The following is a 22,527-nucleotide window of genomic DNA, read 5'->3' as shown; positions in this document are numbered from 1 at the left end:
AAGAGGTTGCTTGTGCTGTTTACCTGGCAGGCTAATGCCATTCTAAGTGGTATACATTTCATATAGTTTTCTTTTCCAAGTAATACCACACATACCACATCACATTTATATTTGCATTTTTTTGCTGCTGATCCTAGTGTAAACTGCTATGCACAAAGATTAATCTAAAATTATTTTCCAGAAGGAAGCTTTCAAAGAAGAAAGGGGAAAAAAAGAGATTCTGAAAACTAAATGTTGAATTTCTAGGCGTATCACAGAATTGTCATGAAAAAAGAATTTAAAGGCCTGCCTTTTCAACTTCCTGTATTGTTTTGAAAACAGAAAGTATATTTTGATCTGCAGAGATACTTCATGTTTTGTAGATTTGTTAAAACTTCCTCCCTCTGACCGTTTTCTCTGTTGTCCCCATCGGCAGTGCAGAAGACAAAGAAAAAAGACCATGTAGGAATTGGAGAAAGGAGAGACAGATACAGGCAGTCCTCACGTGTGTGTCAGCCTCAGCCCAACTGGCAAGTTGGACTGGATGCAGTGGTTTAGTTGGCTAAACTGCAGGGAACACAGTCCCTCCTATCTCCTTGGCCAAAGCCCTCAAGATGAGGAAGAAAGTTTTCTGATGAGTCCATTGCTCTAGAAATGCCAGTTTCAGATTCTCATGCTTTCCTCTGCAGCCACCAGTACTGACCACTATTAGGTTCAGATTTTGTAGCCTGAGCCTGTGTAGATATCTCCGTCCTTCTACCTTAACTATGCAGTGCTGGGCAAGACCGATGGCATATCTCCAGCAGCATCTCCTGAGCCCTGCATCTGTCCTGTGCCCACTTGGGGCCTGACAGATGAAAGCTGGCTCCTGTTCAGAATCTGTACAGCAATGCTAGAGCGCTGTTGGACCTAAAGTAAAAGTCTTGAAAAGGACAAAGTATATCACCTCGGGCCTGGTGGCACGTTTACAGGAGTTCAGGGGTTCCTGACCAGAGCCGGTCTGTGTCTGCCTGTCCAGAGTGGGGGTGAGAGAGATGTGCCATATCTGCACCCACCTGTGTCAACATGCCTCCAGCATAGCCGTGGATGGGGGATTGATTACGTGGTGTGACACAAGGCAATTATTTCATCTAAGGGGGCCCTTTCTTCGGTTGCTACTGGTTTGTTTTGAGGAGTTAGAAAAATAAGTCATTCCCCTCCCAGGATTTATGAATCCCATCAGCTTTGCAATCTGTGTTTGAATACCCTCTGAATGACATCAGGATTTTATCCCTTGCGAGCGGAGGTGTTGTCAATGCAAAGAGACTGGCCCAGAGGCACAGTCCAAAAATATGTTATTTGGCAAGGGCTCTCAGTAGAGAGAAACTATTTGTTTTGGTTAGTTTTCCACTCCAGATAAAGCCTTCAGTGGTCTGTTGAGAAGGAAATGTTGCCCTGCCAAGTTTAGCATTTCCACACCCTTGAGAAATCTGAGATGCTGAGAGTCGGGTAGTGAAGTAAACAGCTTGTTTGAACCAACATGGACACAGATGTCCGGTTCCTGGGATACCTACTGGCTTTATGGCTAAGGTATGTCAGTTGCACACTATGCTATCTTCAAGTTTCATCTGCTTTGTCACTTTAACAAAAAATGTGTCTTTTTCAGAGGCTAAGCTCTTCTGCTGGACCTTAAATGCTTGTTAACACACTGAAAAAATCCTTTTGAAGTAAATGGTGTACAGATATATTAAGCATTTGTTCTGATGGGGGAAGGCTCATTCTTTGATCAAAGTCCAATCATTTTATACTTATGCTCCCCTATCAGAAAAAGTTAATATTTTGAAAGCAGTAAGACCTTGTATCTATCTCCCTAACACTTGGATCAGAAAGGAAAAAGAAAAGCTGAAGTGATCTCTGTCAAAAGCAAAGTACATCAGGCATAAAAAATTCCAGAAGATGGATTTTCTCAGGAGTTCTGACCATGCAGGGGTGAGAAGTTCAGGTAATGCAAACCTCCTTGAAGCCACATCTGTGAGTGGCAGAGGAGAACTTCATCCTGATCCAAGTTGCTGTTAGAACACTGTTAATTCATACACAGTTTTTGTCTTTTGTAACAAATAAAGAATCATAAGTTTATAAAAATATTAACATAGAATATCAGGGTATTAGTAGTAATCTCTGATATTCCCTGTTCCTTGGCTTTTTCTGTTTTTATTATTTGACTAAATTCATTCCCTTCTGGATGCTGAAATGTTAAAAGTTTACGTGGTTGGAGAAATGAGTTGAACTTTAAGAGAGAAGGGTTGTAAACTTGAACATGGGAAAAAATTTTTTTCTACCTTCAAGTGATGGTTTATACATATACATGTTCAACACTGTGGATCCATTGCAAGACTGTTACTTGGGAGAGATCCCAGGGGCTGAAAGACAGCCTTCCTGATAGGGCAGACAATCTACCTTTACAATAAACATGCAAGAAGTACTTTGAAGCAAGTTTTGGGTTTGGTTTAATGAACACTGTCACAGCTGAATTATATGCCCATGGTTAAAAACAAAACAAACAATCCAGTGATTCATGTTTTCAACCTAGAGCAGCAAGGTTTTTTAACATCAACTTTTTTTCAAAGAGGGAAAAACCTGAAGCGTAACTATTAATTGAAAATATTTTCCACTGATATTTATTACTTTGTTTGAGCATGCCCTTCACCACTGAGCATTACTGGGCTGTTGCTAAGAAACACTGATATATGATGCCAAATTATATTACTGACATTGAATTTTTATTCCTTATCATGTTATAGCTTGCTTGAAAACAACTGCAATTACTGATGGAAGAAAAGCTAGCAGCCTCTATTCAGTACCTTTTGTATAATACTGAGATTATTGACGGTCTGCATCTGCATCTCCTACACAGCCATCTCATCAATAAACCAAATGTTCTCTTTGATTTTCAGCCAACATATGCCAAATTGCAGGAAGATTGGTCATAGGGTTGACCTGCAGGTAAAAAAATACGAAGCACTCAAACCCGTAGCTAATGCTTTCAAGGCCCTTCATATTTCACTTGTTTTGATATATGCAATTGACCAGCTGAAAGCTGAAAATGAAAGGATGTTTTTTAATATATATTTTTAAGTTGTTTCGTATGACCTACGAATATTTTTCTTCTAAAATAACCACTCTTACAATAGTTAATGTATGTCAAATACACACAGCTTCTGATAGGGAATGTGTATCTTCATTTATACAAACATAACTGTTCAATTATATTATTTTTTAATATAACAACAAAGCCCAGAATCCCTATAGCCGAGATGGGGTCTCAATGCAGCCAGTACTCCAGGAATACATAAGTAGAGAGAGCAGTCCTTCTTTGTAGGGTTTAGACCTCAAATATGAGACCAAAATGGACAAATGGTAAGACAAGTAATGCTAGGTTCATAAAGATTTTGCAAAAAAGGACTTATAATCTAAAACATCTTTGCATGTATGACCTTAAGCAACCCCCATTTCTGTACCAGCTCATTTGCAGAAATGGAGATAAAACTTTGGGATAGAAATTCTGGCAAAATACCATATAATTGACAATCAGAATAACTAAAAAACCCCCCCCAAATCAAACCCTCAGAGAAATCTGATTAGGATATCAAGATCCAATATCTAAAAGGCTTTTAGAATTTGCAAAGCAATCTATACAATGCGTTACATACTGAAATACATGGAGGGTGAACAAAGTTATCACATTACTATTGAAAAAAACCCCACCCAAATTATTTTGCAGGACAGAAAAAAACCTGAGACATGTAGACATGTAAAGATCGAAAGAAAAGATCAATGCAGTAAATGGAACTACATGTTAGGTGGCCAAAAAAAAAAAAAAAAAAGAAAAAACAGAAAGATGGCTGGCATCTGAGGAAAGATGCAAGAAATACAGAGGACCGTCTCACATTGCAGGAATCTGTCAGCACTTGGCATGAACTACAAAGACCAAGAGGAGGACACAGCTCCATCCACTCACTGAATCTGTGGGAGGAAGAGGGACCATCCTGCAGTGAAAGGCAAATTGATGATCAGGATGAAAACTACCGGTAGAACAATACAAAACTGTATCTTGCTATAAACATGCCTGAAGAAAGGTCGTGGAAACTGGAACAGAAACAAGTATATCTCACTTCACAATGACAAGCTTAACCTTCTTTAAAAGCACAGCTAAACAACAAACAGAAGAAGATGTACAACAATAAAGGCTGAAAATACACACTTCTTCAGCCTCATGAAGAGGCTCAAAACCAAAGGGAAGAGCTGCAGGATATCTCCTGAGGACCAGGGAAACACTCAGCAGAGCAGAGAATAATACTAAAGGAATTTGACTCTTCCACCATGACTTCTAGGAAATTCCCCAGAAGTTCACAATAGGAGCAGGTAAACTCATTGGGTTTGCAATCATAGAGCAACTAAACCCAGAATACTCTAATGAAATGAAAGGGTGGGCCATTATAAATCCCAAATACCAGATTATCAGATCACATCCCACACCATGTGGCACAGTCACTCACTTTTTCAACAATAACATATCATGCCACTCTATTTGCACTCCAAAATCTGCCATGATGTCCCTTATCTCCTTCTTGAAATCTTGTTTCCCTTCCTTCTTCTTCTTCCTATTGCAAATGACCCTGAATACCACCATGTTTGCTGTCTCCCATTTCTTTGGCCTGAGTGCTGAAAGGCAGCACAAAATTTTTAGCCTTTCACTGTCTGAAATGTATCCTGTATTCCCCTCAGCTGTCCGACTTGCTAATGAGAATTTACAGACCTTCTGGTTTACAGCATCATCAATGTGTCCATGGGTACCTTTTGGCAAAGAATTGCTTGTATTGTGATTGGCAGCTATCCAGTGGGGAGGTAAGAGACTTCTGAGGTTTACTGTATTTGTTTTGCCTAGAAAGTTACAGAAGAAATATATTAAGACAATCTGGACTGACATACTCCAGTTGCTTGCTGTCCTGTGTTATTATTACTTCTCTAGTTTTGATTATTCATTGTTAAAAATTTCTTCTAAAGCATAGTATAAAGTCAGTCTTACAGGTATGTATTGTTTTTCTTTTTCCTCAGACATTTTTCAAACAACCAATAATACCTTGATTTTGATTTATTTATTAAGACCCCTTACTACTGGGACTTGGGATTTCACTTGACAAGAAAATAATTTCTAGTAGTAGGTTGAGTCTAAGATTTGACATATGCATGTTAACATAGAGGTAATAGAGCTACAGAAGGATTTTAACACTCTCCCAGCTAAGTAAGGTATTGCATATTAGCAACCATAAAACAGATCTGCAATTGGTCCAAAGCCTGGACAGTAAGATTCTTATCACATTCACACCTGTTCTGAGAAGTCCTGAATTGGAGCTACCTTTGAACCAAATCAATTGTTGAATCTACATTTCAGTAGATTTGCTTTTAATATGCACTAAACAGTATTTCTTGTGAAAGTTTCTTTCCTTCTAAGAAAAATAGGATTTGTGGTTTTGGTCAAAAATACAGCCTTGATAATTTGTATCTTCAAGTACTATTTAGTTGCAATTCCTTCTATATGTCTGCCTATTAATCCTTGTATTTTCTGATGAAATAGAAAGAGGGTATGTCTGTAGGCTACCACTGAATAATCTGCCAGAGATACCTAACAGATTGAAAGACTTGTTATTACTTATGTAACTGTAATGAAATGCTGTACTACAGCATTTCATTTCGCAAGAATTACGTTATTAACTGCATTTCTCATAAACAATATTTTTTGGTTTCTTCCTTGCCTGCAAAGAACATATACTGGCCATTTCTCTCTCAGCAATGGGAATATCATGATTAGTTTTAATAGTCATTATCACAACAGACCTCGGAGGTTCTGAATGTTTTTCTTGATAGTCTACATTGTTTTCTACTTTCTTAATTTATTCTTGTTAAAACATATATATGGATTTAATTGTTAACCTTCCCTGGGATGAAATCCAGAAACCCTTTAAGTCAATGGCAAAACTGTGATTAACTTAAATAAATTTTAGCCTTGTTCCTCGCAGCTTTGAAACACGTATAGGCAGCTGTTACGGTGCCAGATGTTCCTATGTGATTACAAGGAGAGAGAAAAAAACCTCAGACTTGGTTAGATTCTGCTGTGCATTATGGATTTCCCTTTAAGAATGTGCCAATGATCAGTATTTTAGAAAATTAGGTTATCTACAGATAGGCTTCAATATTATTTTGGGATCCTATGTTTTGAGACTACTGAATGTTTATATACAGAATTACATTCTTAGTGCTTCCTGAGTTTTTAAGAAACAAACAAACAAACACAAAAAAGAAACACACACACACACAGACAAATCCCTCACCCCCAAACCAGTATTTGTATTCTACTAGTCTCAGATTTCTCAAATCCACACAAATGATTAAAAACCAGAATATAAATATGAAGAAACATCTCCACGGATCAGAAATTAGGAATCCTTAGCCTTAAACACTAAGATTTCTCAACCTAACAAAAATACAACCATTAAAAGAGGATGAAAAAAGTCAGCTGGAAGCAAATGACATAAATCTTGCTTCAGTAAAGCACAGTGTAGAGAGAAATACCAGCAAGGTACTTGGTATTCTCAGGGTGAAACAGATGTTATGAGACCACTGCAGTGATTTCAACGAGGCTTACATTAACTCAAGAAAATGTGTTTTATAAAAACATTTTTATTTTTATTCTCTTGGCCCTCATATTAGACATCTACCATTGGCGTGAATGAATATCATCTTGCAGTTTGCAAGGACACTACAATAATAAATCCAAGGAAGGCAGTAACTATACAATTTATCTCCTAGTATGTAGTTGTTCTGTTTGGAGGCCACTGAAATTACAGTCCTTGCAATATCTGCACAACACAACTCAGAAGGCAGCACAATCAGAAGACACTGCTTGTTTTGCCAACATCTCAACTGAACATTAAGTTTCATAGACTTTTATTCAGAACATGCCTGAAAGTGTCTCATTTTCTGTTCACTGGCTTAAAACTTTCCCTGGAATTAATCCTAGCTATGATTCTTGAGAGAGAGGTTTCTGCACCTTGGTTTTTCCAAGATTCAATAATGTGTGCCTGTCAGACTAGGTTTCAAGCAAAAAGAGGCTAAAGAAACCCTTGCTTGCCCTTTTCACTTGGCTCAAAGATTGGACCAAAATTTAGAAGGCAGGAGATTTGGATTTAATTCCTTGTCTTCCAGGATGAATGCAAACACACATGTTCTACCCCCTGAAAGAAAAACCCAGGTTGTAGGTGCTGGAATAGAAGTCCATTCTGTTCTCCCAGAGCTATTTCACTTCGTGTGGAGTTATTAAATATTCATTGGAAATGTAAGGTTTTTCATGACTTCATGATCTAGTGGCTAGAGCACTTTCCTGAGAGAAGGGAGAGCTGGAGTTCTGTTCTTGTTCTAATTAATATTTTATTATCTCTATTAAATGCTCTGTGGCATACGGACAGGAAAGACTACTCTCCAGCTTCACGAAAAAACCCCTCTCACTCCTAATCCATTTAACTCCAGTATAGCTTAAAGCCAGAAGAAGAAATGTCAATGTGGTTAGCTTGCAATCTGCATCAAGAAAACATCATCACCCATTTCTGGAATAAGGGGCTATTTCTTCCTCACTTAGCAAAAGAGTGGAACAGGTGAGGAAGGCTCAGACCATGAGTTCTTAGTGGACAGCTCTTCCATGAATATCAGAGTAAAGTGCCTATAACCCAGAAAGTATAAAACTTAATGAACACTTTATTTTTTTTTTTATTCATCTGGTGACTACTCACCTGGTGTGCTAGTTCTTTTGGATGCCTTTTATAAGCATCTTAATCTTTTTACATGTTGTTTACAGAGACTAAAATCCAGACACAGAGATATGGAGTATACTTCTGAGACCAGATACCTGCTGTGCTCTGTGCTGTGATAACAGGATCACTTTTGACTATAGACCTTACATAAATCACAGATAACTGAAAAGTGAGCAGTAAGGTAAAAAAGCCTGAACATAGTATCTCAGAAATTTTGCTTAGATCATCAGTAGTGTGTTACAGCTGGGAATAAAAAGGTTTTGAAGAGGATATGAAAACCAGAGACCTTGGAGGCAGAATAAGAAAGGAAGACATCTTTGGGGAAATGCTATTTCTCTAAAACTTGGAGGTAGGAAGGAGGAGTTAAAAAAGCAAAGCCAAAATTCTGTTATTACTTTTAGTGTTAGTTTAGTATCATGTTGAAGTAACATCTTTGGCCTGACAAAATCCCAGGAATCAGCACTCTAATTTTCCTCTTTATTTGATATTTTACCTTCTATATGTCACCCTCTATGCTAAAGAATGCAAAAATAAATAATGAAGGAGAATACTTTAGAAAGCATTCTTCATCCTGAGTTCTGGCCTGCAGAGCATCAAAGTTGGTCTGTCAAACAAGGTGGAAATTTAAATCAAAGAACCCAAATATTTACACACAGAAGCAAGCAAACAAACCAGGCTAAATAAAGTATAAACAAACATTCAAAGTTTTGCCTAGGATGTATTTGGTTATAGAAGAAAAGCATGATAGGAACCCTGTACAAAATAGTGTGTGGATGTTTGTGCAAAAGAAAAAGGCTGAAATACTGCATATGCATATGATTTGCATATGAAAACAACACTGGGCATAGCAGGTGCCAGACCTGCTGAGACAGTACAATACACCCAGAAAGTTACTTAGGGTTGCTAGGATAAAGTGGAACATTTTGTTGATTTTGTGGGTTAACCTCATCACTCATTCTATGTATGCCTAGTTTGAAACAATATGAATTAATCATCCCCAGTTAATAGCTTGAGCTAACCCCTTTATTTGTATGAATGGTTTCAGTGCCTTCTTATTATTTTTATTTCCTTGTCCTCATGACCTAATATAAAGGGGTTTTTTTTCCCAGTCTTTCAGCAAAGGTACTCAGAAGCTGATTTGCAAATCTCTAGTAATGATGATGCTGTCTTCATAGGTGTAGTTTAATATAGTTACAGGGCAAGCGGAATACCAGAACTTCTGTTTTTCTCTCTTGGATGACTGGGAACAGATTTTACATCTTTGACCCCTTTAGATTGCATCACACCACCCAATAACTCTTTGACCAAATTTCTGGGCTGGCCCTTCCATTTATCAATAATGTTATCCAGCAGGTGTCAGGAATTGTTGTGGTTCCAAGCACTTTTCTTCTGGATCCTGTGACAATAGATGGTAAAGAAAAGAACAAGGTTGTACATTATTTTTTTTCTTACAGTTATCAGAAAAAGGCAGTGACTGACTGTGCTGCTTCTTAGGCATAAAGCCACTTTTTACCAAGCCCTCTGGAGCAAGGGCAGATGGTGGAATTTCCCCATGAACTCCGACTTATCATGGCTCCCATGCCCTGTACTCAAGCACAAAGCAATCTTCTTCAATTTGCTTTCTCTAGCATAAGCACACAAAAATTGTTAGAAGCCCTTATAAAACATTGTATGGACAATATATTCAATATAATCTTTTCCCAAGATAAGGTAAAGAGAACTTGGCACTGGTGAGGATCATTGTTTATGTTGCTTATAAGCCAGTAGAAGACACTTCTATATAATTTGTGGTCAAAGTAGCATAAAAACAGCAAAAAAAGAAACAGGTTTTTTTTGTTGCTGTTGTTAAGTTGGGCAAATTGAACAATTTCTAAAATGCGTCAGAGCAGAGAAGTACAGAAGACCAGTCCAAGGGGCTGATGTGTTCCTAATTGAGCTGGGTCTGTCAGATGCCTCTGTGTCATATGCAGCTGGAAATGCAGTTGCCCTTGGCTTTGAGGTGGTCAGTATGAAGTCGAGGTTTCTGGAAGCTCTGGCTCCTCAGGAACCTCCCCTCCCTGGCTACCCCTAGCAAATGTAACAGATGAGTTTTCCTGGGAACCCAGTTTATACTTCAGCAACAGTTATTAAAAGGGGAACATATCTGTAGAGCATTTAGCTTTTAATGGGGTGTTGTGCATATGACATTTGGCTTTCAACAAAAATCCAGTGCCACAAAACTGAAAGCAGTTCTAATTAGGACCTGGGGAAAAAAAAAAGAAAAAAAAAAAAGAAGAAAAAAAGGAAAATAACTCCCTCTCCCTGAGATGATCTTTAAGCTAGTTTAGTTCCAGACAGGCAATACCTTGCTGGGAGATTTGCTGCTTTCCTCTCAAGCAGCCTACTATCTTTCAGTGCCTTAGTTGATAGCAAATTAGGGAAGGTTCAGAGAAAGAACCAGGTAAGTGAGTCAGGCATTACAATACTCTGAAGCCCACATTTTCAAGAATTTGTTATTTAAAACCAGGCCTAATTACTATCAGAGCTCAGTTCCTGTTCAAGCAACTCCATAAAGTGGAAGTTGCAAGGGAACTCAGCACCATGGATGTCACCAGGGAAATAAAATATTCCTCTGTTTGTCGGTGTTGAACTCTTGTGCAAAGTTGTGCTGTAAAGACACAAAGTCAAAATCATTGCTTTTGAAGTGTAAAATGATAGCAACAATGAAGTAGCCTAGCCACAATCTTTTAAAATATCATAGTGCTTTTGGCTGTGCACAGTGAAAATGCTCATTATTGTGGTTAAAATGACATAGAAGTATGAGTTTGGTCTTATTCCACTCTTACTGATTTGGACCAGTCAGCAGAATGTATCATGATTAATATGATGCCTCCACATCATGTGCCTAGATATGTCTAGAACTAATACAGTTAGAAAAGCAGCATTAATTTTCTCATATTAAACCAACTGGCATTCTACTCACTTATTCAGCAAAGTGTTCTGTGGGTGAGAATTCTATTATCTGGTCATGCCTTAAAACAGAAATTTTTTTTTAGGTAAACCATTATTGAGTTTCGTGCTCCATAAGCTCAGTGTCACCCACACAAGCCAGGAGGAGCCGGCAAGAGAAGGCAGCTGTAACTTCACAGAAGCTGTGCAGAATGCAGGCAGCTTAGAAAATCCTAGCTGTGCAAACTTAAAGGTTAGGGTCTGACTGTGTCTGGAAATATACTCAAGTGTTCCCAGTTAAATCACTGCTTTAGATGGCAGAATATTTTACTACTTTACAGAACCATTGTTTTCTGGTAGAATCTGCTTGCCATTAATTTAGGATTCAGGGCGAGAATTCTATTACCCTTTGCCTCTCTACGGTGTTTATGGCCTTACAGTAAGCATGCATTCCTTCAGAAGCAAAACTCTAAACAGCTCCAACTATCTAAAAATCTCTTTAAAATGTAGAGAGGTAAATTTATTTCTGTAATTCTATCATTCTTTAAACAACCTCTACATTAATGGCAATATATTTCCATGGAAAATATGGTCAGTCAACAGAACAATATGATTTCCATATCATAGGCAGAAGAGAGAAACCGGTAGATGACATACTGAATCTGCTCCGTTTTATTTTTTCTTTAAAATTATTAGCATAGTCAGGGCTTTAACAAGGCAAAAAAATTTGGACATGCTTATACAATCATCACTGGCTCACAGGACAGATGTCTTAAAAGCAGTTGTAGAACATTGGTCACACTTGGGAGTTAAATAATTTATTACTATATTTACCTGATGTATAACATAAGCACAAGCTGCTGTACTGCCTACTTCCTAACTTAAAAATCACAGGTCAAATAAAATGTAACAAAACAAATCATACAAACCTTCTTGGAAGTGTGAGATATCTGGAAAACATGAGGGTTGGGGATTACATTTAGTATTTTGGTTTGTTTTTCAAATTTAAACCTCCCTGGAGTATATTTTTTTCTCTCCATTTTTCTCTGTTTCAAACAAATTGGTAATGCCACTAAAACTTGCAATATTATTCTTAGATATGACTGATATGAATATTGGCAAAATTAATAGAAGTTATTCTAGCCATTTGAAGGATGTTCCCTTTCTTCCTTCAAGCCTTTTGTTTTTAGTCCTGCTTATAATTAATTCTCCCCACCAAGCTCCAAATCAGCTACATCCTGGGGTCTTCTCACCAGTTCAACTCCTGTCCGTACACACTGTGGTCTTCTGCATCCGTCCACCCCATGAAACTTCCATTGATTTTGCTCCTGGACTAGGTCTGACCTCCAGGTCTCTCCTGGTTCACCTGCAGCCCCTCGAGCTCTGCTCCTCACTGCTCTGTCCCTGGGATGAGCACTGAGCAATGCATGAGAAGGGTGGAGAGCAGTTTTCTTGATCACTAAGCTGCATATGAGCATTACCAGCATGTTATGCAGATATTATCACAAGACCTGTAATATTACATTTCATAAGGTGAGAACCTCAGGATTTGCTTTTGTGTTATTAAGTTCTTAATCCCTATGATAATAGAAGGAAGCTTAACAATCTGACCCACATGCACCAGAAAGAAAATGAAATGAATCCCAGATGTACTAAACTTCTAAAGATTTTCTGAGGTTCAACAGATGAGGTTTTAAATGCTTAGTATTGGCAGTACTGGATGCATATGGCTGGTTGGAAATTATTTCTTTTTGGTGAAACATGTTTTCACTGGAAATGTTGATTCATCTAAACCAAAATATTTTGTGGGAAAAAGGTCATTTTCAAAAAGCTTCTTGAACATTTTTAAACATTTTGTGTTAACACTTTAAAACTCAAACATTTTATGTCCTGAACCCAAACACCCTCCTAGAAACTAGTCCACAGAATAAGCTGATGCATAGTCACACTGACAAGCTTTTATTTAATATGGGGGAATCATGACTGATTAACTGACCAAACTGTATCATATGAAAACTATATTTTCCAATGGCACTTCATTAGACAAGACAATTTTCCAGGTCTTCCTTAAGATGTACAAATTCACTTTGGGGGGAAAGAAAAAAAAAGCCATTGGTTTACTGGTGGTTTTTTAATGTGCATAGAATGCTGATGTGTGGGGAAAAACAAAATAAGCAGGCCCCTGAATTTCTAATACTACAATCAGAAGAAAAGGATTTCCAGTACTTTGTAATAGTCAAGATAAAACCTACAATTCTTCCATCCCACTCCCCACACCCCCCTTTATATAAAATATGCTTAAAGAAGAAGTACAAGGAGCTAAAAGTAAAACATAAACAGGTGAAGGCTGGTGAGGTGGATGAAGGAAGTTTCATACCCTGCTATTACTTAGATTTGGAGGACTTCTTTTCAGTAATTGAATTTCTTATTCAATCAAATACTTAACAGCTTATGTTATTTTTCAAATTATATTCTGCAAACACAGGGACTGGAAATGTCCCATTTGGAGTACAGTAATGAACCAGACTTGTAGTTTAGATTGAGGAAATAAAAAATTTGGAAGAAAATCAGAACAGTATAGGTGATTTGGAATTTCCTGTTTAGTATATAGCTTTCAACCTGTGAAATTTTATCTGCTTAAAATTCTTCTTATATTCCAAACAGAGGTTTCTTTGATCTCATGCAGAAAGAGAGAAGTTGGAAATGCTTATATGTAAACTACAGAGATATTCAAGCCTTTATTTGTGAGGTGGGGGAGATAAGATTGAGGTGATATTGTGTGACTGCATTTTTTAAACTGTAGAAACAACTTTTTTGAAAGAAGGCATAACTAGTTCTCTGCTGTCATTTCTGTTTCTTCCTTCTTGACAACTGTTTCTTTGACCTTATGAAAACAGCATCATTAGGTATAAGTCTCGATGTTAGTCTCACTCAGATGATGCTAAACTTCCAAGTGACCTCAAGTGGAGAAATCTGTATGTTCCAGTAAAATATCAGAACGTAGCACATCATTCTTCATAATGCACATGTCTATTTGTTGCAACATATTGAATCAAAACAGACTCAAATACATAAATTAGCTGAGATATATGTTGGCAAACATTGCTTATTTAAACATCTGGTGTTTTCCACAGCAGGAATCTGTTAACTCTGCCATTCTTGTAAGTGTAGCAGTGAGTGAAAGCTAAGAATCTGGAAATGAAGGGCAACCAGCCTTTTCAAAATGCTGGCCCTTGAATGTTAGGCAGCAGCAGTGGAACGAAATTTCCACTTCTGAACTTTCCTTTTTGTTAAGTAAAGTGATGGAACTGGCAAGCCAGCCAAAGACAAAAAGAAACCATGAAAGAATCTGGGAGGCAGTAAAAATTTAGCTTTTGGGAATCATGCTGCAATTTTTTCTTTCTACTTGCAGACATACACAGCAGCACATGGATAAAAAGGAAATCCTAGTGAAAGGAAGAAAGATGACATTTGAACCATGAGCAGCCACGGTGTTTTTTCACAGTGCATTCTTCAAACCAGTGCAGTTTCACCCCCAGCTCCCATTCCTGGAAGCATTTGCACAGGATTGTATTGGAATAGTGAAAATTACCAAAGATGCCTTTCTCTGTGACCCAGATTAGGTTGTTACCTAGTTGTTAGAAGTTGCATTTTTTGGAGATGGATTTCCCAGTGGAGGAACAAGGACACTGGAAGTGGAGCCCCAAAGAGCTTTTGGGGTGAAGAAGGGCAATGATGAAGTGCTGTCTTGAATGGATGCACAGGGAACAGAGTGAGACATGATGTTCCACAGCCAGCTCATATCAGCATTCATAAGTTTTGTGAAAATATCAGGTACAAGAGTTGGGCAGGAGAAAAGAGGAATGACTTCACAGCTGTGACTGAGCATAGCCAGGCTAGTTGTGAATGAGGCATCTGCTACTCTAGCAGTGAAGCCATGGCAAGGCGAAGTTTAGCACACTCCAAATCCAACCATTTGTGTGCGTTTTTGGGCAAATGTTCAGTTACCACAGCTTTCCAACTGTGCTGTCTCAGCTGCATTGCTGGCAGTGCCTCAGCAGGGAATTTTAAAGGTAGTTCAAATACGCTCACACACACACACAAAAAACCAAATAAAAACAAAATACTGAAAGCTCCTGTCAGAACCGAGGGAAAAATATCAGGATTTACTTGTCCCTGCTATGGCTTCTTCTACAGCTTCATGGCCAACTTTAGCCTCTGACTAGCTTCTTGAAATTTCTTTACGGCTACATGTCAGATGGCAAGGATTAGCATCTGAGTAGGAAGCACTGCACTAGAGCTTTCATAATATGACCTTGCTTTTAGGATCTAAGCTTAAAGGCTCACAGGTGACACAAGCTGATCGCCTTCTGCTCCCTCCCATCCAAACACTAATCTTCACACAGCACAACAATCTGTCCAGATTTGTCTGTATTCTTCTGCTGTTTTCAGCCACAATCCTGTGATGGTATTCAGAGACAAATAGGACTTTCAGACTTTTTCTTGTACTAGGTGTTTCCCAACTCTACATTTCAGACGTGAATATTTTTTTGCAATAGTGTGACCTTATGTTTTTTCTACTTTTTTCTACTTTAATGGTTTTGCCTTGGGGTTATATACTAGATTTCAAAGGCTGGCTTTAATATACTAGAACATCTTGTTAACTTGCGTTCCTATCAGGGTCTTTCATCTCAAAAGCAGATTGCTCCATCAAAGCTACTTATCAGTAAAATTTCAAAGATGTGTAGATGAAGTCAGGGGTGCCAACTTAGATTTCCTTCAGCTCCACAGAAAACATAATATTGGTGGTCTCCTTTCTAAATTTGTGTTCAAAACTTTTTGTACTACTTAACAGAACAGCTGAAGAGAAGTAATCAGAAAAACATCTCTCCTATAGCAGAGCCAAAAAGTATGTAATAAACTGTTCTTAGTCTGAAAACTGTTGTTGGAGCCAGGGTGGACTTTCAGCACATGTAAGACAATGCTTGTAAGGAAAGAGGTAAAAACAAGTCCATGGGTCTAGATCAATATGAAGGTTGTTCACGTGTTAAGCTGGTGCTAATATATGTAAATAAAGACTGGTAGCCCAAATTTGTGATAAAGATAATGTCTTTAAAATGCCAGAGTTTCTGGAATAAAGACTACAACATATGTTTCTCTAAACAAGAAAATCAGCCCATGCCTAACCAGTATGCAGTGAGAGCATAATAAATACAGAACACATCTTCACAGTAGTTGGAACAGGAGGAGTGATTGCGTAGATTTTAGTGGCAAAGTCTTCCAGCATCTTAAGTGTTGCACTTCTATTTGTACAATACATATTTTATTCCATGTGTGGTTCACAAGGAGTTAATTAAAACATTAACAGAGACACAGCAATGTGATAGGTGTGGTGTATAGTTTCATGGCTTGGAGAAGACCAAATGGAACTTCAATTTCTGGTATCTTGCTGGATGAAAAACTGAGTATGACCTGGCAATGTGAGAAAAACTTAACATGAATTCATTGTGCCAGGAGGCAAAATAGATATATTTATGTTAAAGCCCCAAGTTAGTTTCTTATGGTTTAAATACTATTTCTGATATGACTTTATAGTACAATTTTTACTAGCTTCCCTGAATCTCTTGCCTCTAGTTTTAAGGGTTTTTTCCTGTAATTAATTTCTAATTTCATTTAGAAATACAATAACAACTGCTCTACAATTCCAATTATACACTCACATTTACAGTCTATACCTAAAGAAAATTCAATGTTTTCTTTTCATTACAGTCTTGAGGAGTGCAGTAGTGCACTGCATCTTATCCAGGAAGAAATACAATAGAAATTATATAACCTGATATGCTATGATTACATTACTACTTTAAAAAAAGGCACCAAGGAATAGTGTTAGGGAAAAATCAGCTTAAGTTTGTGAAACAGAAATTAAGAATAAATTAAAAAGGGCGAGCCCGTCTTTCTTCTGAGCTTTCCTTATACTGCATCTAAAGTAATCTTGAATTTGCTATGCACTTGAGATCTGCCTCTCCATTCCCTGAATGAATTTGTATTCATTCAGAGGAATGCTTTTTCATAAAGGATCATTCCTTGTCTCTCAGTGTGATACTGAAAGAAATGTCATTAAGATGTTACACATAAAGTTTCAACATACAGGCAAATTACCTGTGATAAATTGCTTTATTGTCTCATGAAAAATGTTAAGTACTTTGAGCCCCACTTACCCCTCAATGAAAAAAGTTGACAAGAAGCTGGAGAACACACCTGCACATGCTTTGCAATAGATGTCACAGGATAATTTATCATGCAGCTACATGTTCATGAGTCCAAACCCTGACACTTGGGTAGGGAATGATGGGGTTCTGTATTTTTTGGACTGTGTCAGAGGAAACAGGGCTGAGTGAGATGGTGTAACAGAGTGTTCCAACAACTTTCTACAGCTGTTGTCATACTGCCATCCCTTGATCTGAATGCTACTCATATGAAACAAGGCTCCCTATAAATAATTCACCATCATTGTTACTGCTGCCTCTTCTAATTCTATGAGGCAAACAAAATGAAAAGAAAAGCACAGGGCAAAACTACCTTAGAGAGCAGAGGCGACTTTATGAAGATGAGGACTGATATCCAGCAGTAAAACTTCCAGTTACCACCAGCCACTAACACTAACAATTTCAGCAAAAGCTGCCTCAGGTATAGAAGTCATTGTTCACTGCATTATTGACATAACTTTTATTTGTGCCTAGGAAACTCTCTCATGTTTATTTTCTCTGAAACTTAGCTCCTTTCAGTACTACAGAAACAAGCTTAAGCTTTACACTGTTTTCTACAGCCAACAACTTGATATACAGTCATATATGGTGAGCTTTGCATGTGAAAAAATATGAGTATCTATTAAGTCCTACCTGAAACTACATAGATTTTTTTTCTGTCTGTAGATTTTGTTTTCTCTTCAAACATTGCAGCTCTGTCTGCAACTCAGACATTACTATTTATTAGTACAGTATGTTCCTCTGCCTCAACTACTGTGGCAGAGGTAAACGGCATTGACTTGGTGCCTTAGCAAACAAAAAAGTAAAAGAATAATCAGATAGTCAATAAAAGGACTGCCAGTTAGGGTAGACTCTGACCTTTGTAATTCTTTGCAAATACCAGTTCATTTAAGGTTACCTTGCTCATGCAAATTGAAAACTTCTTGTGATAAGGCTCCAAATCCAGCCTGTTCATTGACAGGATGGATCTCATTGGCAATTTCATCTAACTGAAATTATGAAAAACCTGTAAATTTACAACAGAATGCTATTTAATCTTAAGCTTCTTCACCAACTTATCCCTTGGCATTCAAAGGACTACAAACGCTGAATAGACTAAAATAATCACTTTTATCATGGCCACTGTTTCTTTATATGAAAGCTACTGTAGTAGCTTGTCTCCATTAAAATAAATATGAAAATAAACTCATGGAGATCTGCAGCTGCAGAGACAACCTTTTAATAGCAGCTGACCTTTATGAACTGCAGACATGATCAGTTACCCCTAATTAGTGCCAAATCCTGCTCTCGGTACAGAATTACTACTGGTCTGAGATAGCTTCACCCTGAAACATGATAAGAGGGCTTCGGGTCTCCTCTCTCAGGTAATCAATACCACTTGACTACAGGCCTGACAAAGGTAAAATATCAACTTAATCAAGGCTTGTGTGCTCCAAGTGGAGTCAGTCAAGAAATCTAAACTGAAAGATCTTTCTGCTGTGAAATGCTGAAAGAAATACTAATTTATCTGAACATAAGCAAAAAAGCAGTAATAAAAATATCCTTGAGAGGGTTCCTTAGTCTCACCAGTAGAGGCCAAAGACAGATCAGAAAAGCTCAAAGGGATGCTTTAGACAATAACATGGCTAGCCAGACCAAGATCAAGGGGAACACATACCAGAAGACAAATACATGGATGGATATGGATGGGTATGAGGGCTAGGAGGGTATCCAACAGGGTTATGAAGGAGATAGATAGATTTTAGCAAGCAGATGACAGGAACAGAGCAAACAACCAAGTACCACAGCAGTGAGGGAACAGGGTCAGACACCAGGAATGAGGGAACCAAGGCAGCATCAGGGTCAGGACTGAAGTGGGAGTGATCAAAGGGGCAACACCCAAAGTCACACCGAGCAGGAAAAAGTAAGCTGTACAATCCCATCACATAGCTTGTATTTACAACAAACCATCGGTCAGCCTCCTGGGACAACCTGCAGCTGCAGCAATATTACACAACTGCCACAATAACAGGTTGTGGGCAAGTACAGGGCAAACCCAGGCAGAGGCTTCCAGTAATCAAATGACTGGTTACAAATCACATCATAGTCATACACTCACACACAGACGCTCAGTTTGTTCCTCTCCACTTCCCCACGACCATTGATGGGGAAGGAGACCCAGGCTGCTACACATAGCATGTAAAGCATGTGCAGTGAAGAACCTGCATTTCCAAGGATGGATTTAACCATGGGGGTCAGAAGGAGGGCTGAACAGTCACAGCTGCATGTAAATACTGCTTACTTATTAAAAAAAAATAAAAATCTGTAAGGTAAGTCAAACTGGAAATAAAAAATATCATATATTGTACCCAGAACTGCACAAGGTTTGGGAAGGACGTCCAACTTATTATATGAAACTGTCTATCACAAGAGACACTTAGTATCGATATATTGAAATATTAGTGACTTCTTCCTTTAACACTGCTGTTTCCATAATCCCTTATGGTTCAGAGTTGCAGAAATTTATATGATAGAAAACTGAGGAAAACAGAAAATGTGAGGTACAACAGAAAAATTCTAGATGATGTGCCTAGTGTTGTGAGATTCTGATGAAATTAATTAGGAATAGGGGGATGAAATGCTTCATTCTCTGAAGAAATAGCTGGGCTTACTCATTTCCAGATACCAGCCAAAATCTTGGATGTCAGCCACTTATACTACCATCTAAAATACAATTTAAAAAGGAATGGCAGAAAGAAATGTCCGGGGGTTGTTCAGCCTACTGAGCATTGGGCTAAAACCTCATGTTAAAGTACATTGGTATTTATGGACATGTGTAGATTTCCCAGCACCCAAACTGGTACTTAATGTTGAACTGCAAGTGGACTAATGTATAGACATACATTTTTTAGATGCAAATTCTATGCCTCATTAAATTTTGAAAATTAATCTAGAATATTTATACCAATTTGTCTCTTTAGTTATGGAGACATTATTTCTTACTGATTAGTATTTATTATTAAATAACTGAAGAGTTTATAATATTTCAGAACTTCACATAATTCTGCATTTGTTCGTCTGACTATCCAGACTGTTTCTGAAGTTTCACAGCAAGTATTTATACACTCTACCTGTTTGTACAACCGCCATCCGATCCTCTCAAAGACATGGCCTACACATGCTTATTTCACGTCTTCATCAGTTCATCCCAGATCATGTAGGAGACACCATGCCTACTGTTACCAACAGACACAATAACATTTTGGAGTACGGTAGCTGAGATTTTAAAAGAAACACAAATAAAAATACGAATCAGTTTCCAAACTCTTTTGATTGTATTTTGGGAGCATAACATGGAAATAATAGGCTTTATTAATAAATAGGAATGCATTTGAGTTCTAAGCTACCATATATTTTGTGGTTGTTTTTTTTTTTTCTCTTGTCCATCACTTTTCTCTCCCAGTGTTGTTAGTTTCCCAGAGCTCTTCCCATTTTGTCTGACAAATGGTAGGGTTTTTACAAACGCTTCATCCATCATAATCAATGACATGGACAGTGGGATTGAGTGCACCCTCAGCAAATTTGTAGATGTGTCACAACCTGTGCTGGACAGACCAGGGAGGGGTCGTGGTGGGTTCGGAATTCCCTTGGGCTAAATTGAGGTGAAATGACACCAAAAGAACAGTTAAACATTTTATTCATGGCAGAAGCAAACTGAACTTGTAAGGCGTTAACAGCAGGTGGTGGGGTTTCTCACAACAGCAATTGGCATGGAATGACCTCAGTGAACTGTGTAACCCGTGGTAACCATATACCTCGATTCAGGGAGTAAGGAGATCCCTCCCGTTGAGTCCCGAGGTTCAGAGCAGACCCCCTTGCTTTCCAGACTCCTCCTCAGAGAAGGGCCCAGGGGCGGCTGGATCCGCTCTTAGTCTCAGACTTGGTCAGCGGTTTATCTCTTGGAACGGATGAGGTGTAGGGATTGTGGAAAAGGAAAGAGAGAGCGAGACAGAGGGAGGAAGAGGAAAAGAGAAAGATTTCACCGATCCTGGGTCCAGCGTTGGTCCAGTCAGCCGAGGGGTCCAGTTCCAGTGGGCGCGCAGAGGGCTCCTCGTGTTGGCGTCCTTCATAGCCCAGTTCCCGCCTTTTCTCAGTCAGTCACGCACCTCTTGGTCTTCTGCACACCGCCCGTAAGGATTTATGTAACCCTCCATCTTGTCACAGGCGCCATTGCCGGGGGGGTCACGAAGGGTCCCTCGGGTGGCTGTGAGCCCCTTCCTCAAATAAACTTCGCATGGCCTCCGGCCATACGTGGCGAGCTGCCCTGCTCAGTCTATTTGAAGAGGGAAGGGCGCACCCCCGGCCTGCCCTCCCCGCCCTGTTGCTGACCAGCTTCTCACCTGGTGGTTGTTGCTAGGCGGAACTTGCTGCTTTGTTAGGCAGGGTTTGCTGTTGGGCAGAACTTGCCCCGCCACAACGTTTGAGACACTAACTCTTTCAGTCTCTCACAAGACAACACCAAGCTGAGTGGTGCAGTTGACACGCCTGAGGGACGGAATGCCATTCAGAGGGACCTGGACAGGCTCGAGAAGTGGGCCCATGCAAACCTCATGAAGTTCAACAAGACCAAGTGCAGGGTCCTGCACCTGGGCCGGGGTGACCCCTAGTATCAATACAGGCTAGGGAATGAAGAGATTGAGAGCAGCCCTGCGGAGAAGGACTTGGGGGTACTGAAGGATGAAAAGCTGGACATGAGCTGGCAACATGCACTCACAGCCCAGAACGCCAACCGTATCCTGGGCTGCATCAAAAGAAGCGTGACCAGCAGGTGATTCTGCCCCTCTACTCCACTCTGGTGAGACCCCACCTGCAGTACTGCGTTCAGCTCTGGGGGTCCCAACAAAAGAAGGACATGGACCTGTTGGAGCGAGTCCAGAGGGGGGCCATGAAGATGATCAGAGGGCTGGAACACCTCTCCTGTGAGGACAGGCTGAGAGAGTTGGGGTTGTTCAGCCTGGAGAAGAGAAGGCTCCAGGGAGACCTTATTGTGGCCTTTCAGTACTTGAAGGGAGCTTATATGGAAAACGGGGACAGACTTTTTAATAGAACCTGTATTGACAGGACAAAGGGTAATTGTTTTAAACTAGAGGAGGCTAGATTCAGAGTAGATAGAAGGAAGAAATTTTTTATGGCGAGGGTGGTGAAACACAGGAAGAGATTGCGCAGACAGGTGGTAGATGCCGCGTCCCTGGAAACTTTCAAGGTCAGGTTCGGTGGGGCTCTGAGCAACCTGATCTAGTTGAAGATGTCCCTGCTCATTGCAGAGGGGTTGGACTAGATGACCTTTACAGGTCCCTTCCAACCCTAACCATTCTATGATTCTATCTTTTCATTAACAACAATTTTTATTAGAAAATACAGCTTAAAACACAGTGTTGCACAACACGGAGGTACTTGAGCTAGCTCTGAATGAACTGAAAACAGCATGAGAACATGAATAGAGCCTTCTGCCTAAGCATATTGCCTGCTGT

The sequence above is a fragment of the Buteo buteo genome, chromosome Z (genome assembly GCF_964188355.1).
Source record: "Buteo buteo chromosome Z, bButBut1.hap1.1, whole genome shotgun sequence".
NCBI lineage: Eukaryota > Metazoa > Chordata > Aves > Accipitriformes > Accipitridae > Buteo > Buteo buteo.
This window is presented reverse-complemented; position numbering follows the sequence as displayed.